The sequence below is a fragment of the Lagopus muta genome, unplaced genomic scaffold (genome assembly GCF_023343835.1).
Source record: "Lagopus muta isolate bLagMut1 unplaced genomic scaffold, bLagMut1 primary scaffold_222_ctg1, whole genome shotgun sequence".
In the NCBI taxonomy this organism is placed as follows: Eukaryota; Metazoa; Chordata; class Aves; order Galliformes; family Phasianidae; genus Lagopus; species Lagopus muta.
The window spans coordinates 1-5,106 of record NW_026040260.1 but is presented as its reverse complement, the minus strand read 5'-3'; the positions used below and the strand labels follow the sequence as shown (position 1 = coordinate 5,106).

The 5,106-nt window shown below is 51.5% G+C and overlaps 2 long non-coding RNA genes across 2 annotated transcripts; both read left to right on the top strand.

The window, feature by feature from the left end:
• Positions 1-1,615, top strand: LOC125687802 (uncharacterized). Its single transcript, XR_007374413.1, has 3 exons — positions 1-89; positions 735-791; positions 1,485-1,615. It is a non-coding gene; the product is annotated as an uncharacterized LOC125687802 (long non-coding RNA).
• A 659-nt stretch (positions 1,616-2,274) lies between these two features.
• LOC125687801 (uncharacterized) lies at positions 2,275-4,946 on the top strand. Its single transcript, XR_007374412.1, has 3 exons — positions 2,275-2,365; positions 4,251-4,329; positions 4,856-4,946. It is a non-coding gene; the product is annotated as an uncharacterized LOC125687801 (long non-coding RNA).
• The last annotated feature ends 160 nt before the right edge of the window (positions 4,947-5,106 follow it).

The following is a 5,106-nucleotide window of genomic DNA, read 5'->3' as shown; positions in this document are numbered from 1 at the left end:
TGGGGTCTATGGAGGTCTATGGGGTCTATGAGGTCTATGGGGTCTATGGAGGTCTATGGAGGTCTATGGGGTCTATGGGGTCTATGGAGGTCTATGGAGGTCTATGGAGGTCTATGGAGGTCTATGGGGTCTATGGAGGTCAATGGGGTCTATGGAGGTCTATGGGGTCTATGAGGTCTATGGGGTCTATGGAGGTCTATGGGGTCTATGGAGGTCTAAGGAGGTCTATGGAGGTCTATGGGGTCTATGAGGTCTATGAGGTCTATGGGGTCTATGGAGGTCTATGGGGTCTATGGGGTCTATGGAGGTCTATGGGGTCTATGGGGTCTATGGAGGTCTATGGGGTCTATGGGGTCTATGGAGGTCTATGGAGGTCTATGGAGGTCTATGGAGGTCTATGGAGGTCTATGGGGTCTATGAGGTCTATGGAGGTCTATGGGGTCTATGGAGGTCTATGGGGTCTATGGAGGTCTATGAGGTCTATGGAGGTCTATGGAGGTCTATGGAGGTCTATGGAGGTCTATGGAGGTCTATGGGGTCTATGGGGTCTATGGAGGGTCTATGGGGTCTATGGGGTCTATGGGGTCTATGGAGGTCTATGGGGTCTATGGGGTCTATGAGGTCTATGGGGTCTATGGGGTCTATGAGGTCTATGGAGGTCTATGGGGTCTATGGGGTCTATGGAGGTCTAAGGAGGTCTATGGAGGTCTATGGGGTCTATGGGGTCTATGGAGGTCTATGGGGTCTATGGGGTCTATGGGGTCTATGGAGGTCTATGGAGGTCTATGGAGGTCTATGAGGTCTATGGAGGTCTATGGAGGTCTATGGGGTCTATGGGGTCTATGGGGTCTATAGAGGTCTATGGGGTCTATGGGGTCTATGGAGGTCTATGAGGTCTATGGAGGTCTATGGGGTCTAATGGGTCTATGGAGGTCTATGGGGTCTATGGGGTCTATGGGGTCTATGGAGGCCTACGGGGTTTATGGAGGTCTATGGGGTCTATGGAGGTCTATGAGGTCTATGAGGTCTATGGAGGTCTATGGGGTCTATGGAGGTCTATGGAGGTCTATGGGGTCTATGGAGGTCTATGGGGTCTATGGAGGTCAATGGGGTCTATGGGGTCTATGGGGTCTATGGAGGTCTATGGAGGTCTATGGAGGTCTATGGAGGTCTATGGAGGGTCAATGGGGTCTATGGGGTCTATGGAGGTCTATGGAGGTCTATGGAGGTCTATGAGGTCTATGGAGGTCTATGGAGGTCTATGGAGGTCTATGGAGGTCTATGGGGTCTATGGGGTCTATGAGGTCTATGAGGTCTATGAGGTCTATGGAGGTCTATGGAGGTCTATGGGGTCTATGGAGGTCTATGGAGGTCTATGGGGTCTATGGAGGTCTATGGGGTCTATGGGGTCTATGGAGGTCTATGGGGTCTATGGGGTCTATGTAGGTCTATGAGGTCTATGAGGTCTATGGGGGTCTATGGAGGTCTATGGAGGTCTATGGGGTCTATGGGGTCTATGGAGGTCTATGGGGTCTATGGAGGTCTATGGAGGTCTATGGGGTCTATGGGGTCTATGGGGTCTATGGAGGTCTATGGGGTCTATGGAGGTCTATGGAGGTCTATGAGGTCTATGGGGTCTATGGGGTCTATGGAGGTCTATGGGGTCTATGAGGTCTATGGGGTCTATGGAGGTCTATGGAGGTCTATGGGGTCTATGGAGGTCTATGGAGGTCTATGGGGTCTATGGAGGTCTATGGGGTCTATGGGGTCTATGGAGGTCTATGGGGTCTATGGGGTCTATGGAGGTCTATGGAGGTCTATGGGGTCTATGGAGGTCTATGGAGGTCTATGGAGGTCTATGGAGGTCTATGAGGTCTATGGGGTCTATGGAGGTCTATGGGGTCTATGGGGTCTATGGAGGTCTATGGGGTCTATGGGGTCTATGGAGGTCTATGGAGGTCTATGGAGGTCTATGGAGGTCTATGGAGGTCTATGGAGGTCTATGGAGGTCTATGGGGTCTATGGAGGTCTATGGAGGTCTATGGGGTCTATGGGGTCTATGGAGGTCTATGGGGTCTATGGGGTCTATGGAGGTCTATGGAGGTCTATGAGGTCTATGGAGGTCTATGGGGTCTATGGGGTCTATGGGGTCTATGGGGTCTATGGAGGTCTATGAGGTCTATGGAGGTCTATGGAGGTCTATGAGGTCTATGGAGGTCTATGAGGTCTATGGGGTCTATGGGGTCTATGGAGGTCTATGGGGTCTATGGGGTCTATGGGGTCTATGGGGTCTATGGGGTCTATGGGGTCTATGGAGGTCTATGGAGGTCTATGGAGGTCTATGGGGTCTATGGGGTCTATGGAGGTCTATGGAGGTCTATGGGGTCTATGAGGTCTATGAGGTCTATGGAGGTCTATGGAGGTCTATGGGGTCTATGGAGGTCTATGGGGTCTATGGGGTCTATGGAGGTCTATGGAGGTCTATGGGGTCTATGAGGTCTATGAGGTCTATGGAGGTCTATGGAGGTCTATGGGGTCTATGGGGTCTATGGGGTCTATGGGGTCTATGGGGTCTATGGGGTCTATGGAGGTCTATGGAGGTCTATGGGGTCTATGAGGTCTATGAGGTCTATGGAGGTCTATGGAGGTCTATGAGGTCTATGGGGTCTATGGGGTCTATGGGGTCTATGGAGGTCTATGGAGGTCTATGGGGTCTATGGAGGTCTATGGAGGTCTATGGGGTCTATGGGGTCTATGGAGGTCTATGGGGTCTATGGGGTCTATGGAGGTCTATGGAGGTGTATGGGGGTCTATGGAGGTCTATGGGGTCTATGGGGTCTATGGAGGTCTATGGAGGTCTATGGGGTCTATGGAGGTCTATGGAGGTCTATGGGGTCTATGGGGTCTATGGAGGTCTATGGAGGTCTATGGGGTCTATGGAGGTCTATGGAGGTCTATGGGGTCTATGGAGGTCTATGGAGGTCTATGGGGTCTATGGGGTCTATGGAGGTCTATGAGGTCTATGGAGGTCTATGGAGGTCTATGAGGTCTATGGGGTCTATGGAGGTCTATGGGGTCTATGGAGGTCTATGGAGGTCTATGGGGTCTATGGAGGTCTATGGAGGTCTATGGGGTCTATGGAGGTCTATGGAGGTCTATGGGGTCTATGGAGGTCTATGGGGTCTATGGAGGTCTATGGAGGTCTATGGGGTCTATGGGGTCTATGGAGGTCTATGAGGTCTATGGAGGTCTATGAGGTCTATGGGGTCTATGGGGTCTATGGAGGTCTATGGGGTCTATGGGGTCTATGGGGTCTATGGAGGTCTATGGGGTCTATGGGGTCTATGAGGTCTATGGGGTCTATGGAGGTCTATGGGGTCTATGGGGTCTATGAGGTCTATGAGGTCTATGGGGTCTATGGAGGTCTATGGAGGTCTATGAGGTCTATGAGGTCTATGGAGGTCTATGGGGTCTATGGGGTCTATGGAGGTCTATGAGGTCTATGAGGTCTATGGGGTCTATGGAGGTCTATGGGGTCTATGGGGTCTATGAGGTCTATGAGGTCTATGGAGGTCTATGGGGTCTATGGGGTCTATGAGGTCTATGAGGTCTATGGAGGTCTATGGAGGTCTATGGGGTCTATGGGTCTATGGAGGTCTATGAGGTCTATGGGGTCTATGGGGTCTATGAGGTCTATGGAGGTCTATGGAGGTCTATGGGGTCTATGGGGTCCATGGGGTCTATGGGGTCTATGGGGTCTATGGAGGTCTATGGAGGTCTATGTAGGTCTATGGGTCTATGGTGGTCTATGAGGTCTATGGGGTCTATGGGGTCTATGGAGGTCTATGGGGTCTATGGTGGTCTATGAGGTCTATGGGGTCTATGGGGTCTATGGAGGTCTATGTAGGTCTATGGAGGTCTATGGAGGTCTATGGAGGTCTATGGAGGTCTATGGAGGTCTATGGGGTCTATGGTGGTCTATGAGGTCTATGGAGGTCTATGGGGTCTATGGGGTCTATGGAGGTCTATGGAGGTCTATGGAGGTCTATGAGGTCTATGGGGTCTATGGTGGTCTATGAGGTCTATGGGGTCTATGGGGTCTATGGAGGTCTATGGGGTCTATGGTGGTCTATGAGGTCTATGGGGTCTATGGGGTCTATGGAGGTCTATGGAGGTCTATGAGGTCTATGGAGGTCTATGGGGTCTATGGGGTCTATGGAGGTCTATGGAGGTCTATGAGGTCTATGGAGGTCTATGGGGTCTATGGAGGTCTATGGAGGTCTATGGAGGTCTATGGAGGTCTATGGAGGTCTATGGAGGTCTATGGAGGTCTATGGGGTCTATGGTGGTCTATGAGGTCTATGGAGGTCTATGGGGTCTATGGGGTCTATGGAGGTCTATGGAGGTCTATGGAGGTCTATGAGGTCTATGGGGTCTATGGAGGTCTATGAGGTCTATGAGGTCTATGGGGTCTATGGGGTCTATGGAGGTCTATGGAGGTCTATGGAGGTCTATGGGGTCTATGGGGTCTATGGGGTCTATGGGGTCTATGGAGGTCTATGAGGTCTATGGAGGTCTATGAGGTCTATGGGGTCTATGGGGTCTATGGAGGTCTATGGGGTCTATGGGGTCTATGGGGTCTATGGGGTCTATGGGGTCTATGGGGTCTATGGAGGTCTATGGAGGTCTATGGAGGTCTATGGGGTCTATGGGGTCTATGGAGGTCTATGGAGGTCTATGGGGTCTATGAGGTCTATGAGGTCTATGGAGGTCTATGGAGGTCTATGGGGTCTATGGAGGTCTATGGGGTCTATGGGGTCTATGGAGGTCTATGGAGGTCTATGGGGTCTATGAGGTCTATGAGGTCTATGGAGGTCTATGGAGGTCTATGGGGTCTATGGGGTCTATGGGGTCTATGGGGTCTATGGGGTCTATGGGGTCTATGGAGGTCTATGGAGGTCTATGGGGTCTATGAGGTCTATGAGGTCTATGGAGGTCTATGGAGGTCTATGAGGTCTATGGGGTCTATGGGGTCCTATGGGGTCTATGGAGGTCTATGGAGGTCTATGGGGTCTATGGAGGTCTATGGAGGTCTATGGGGTCTAT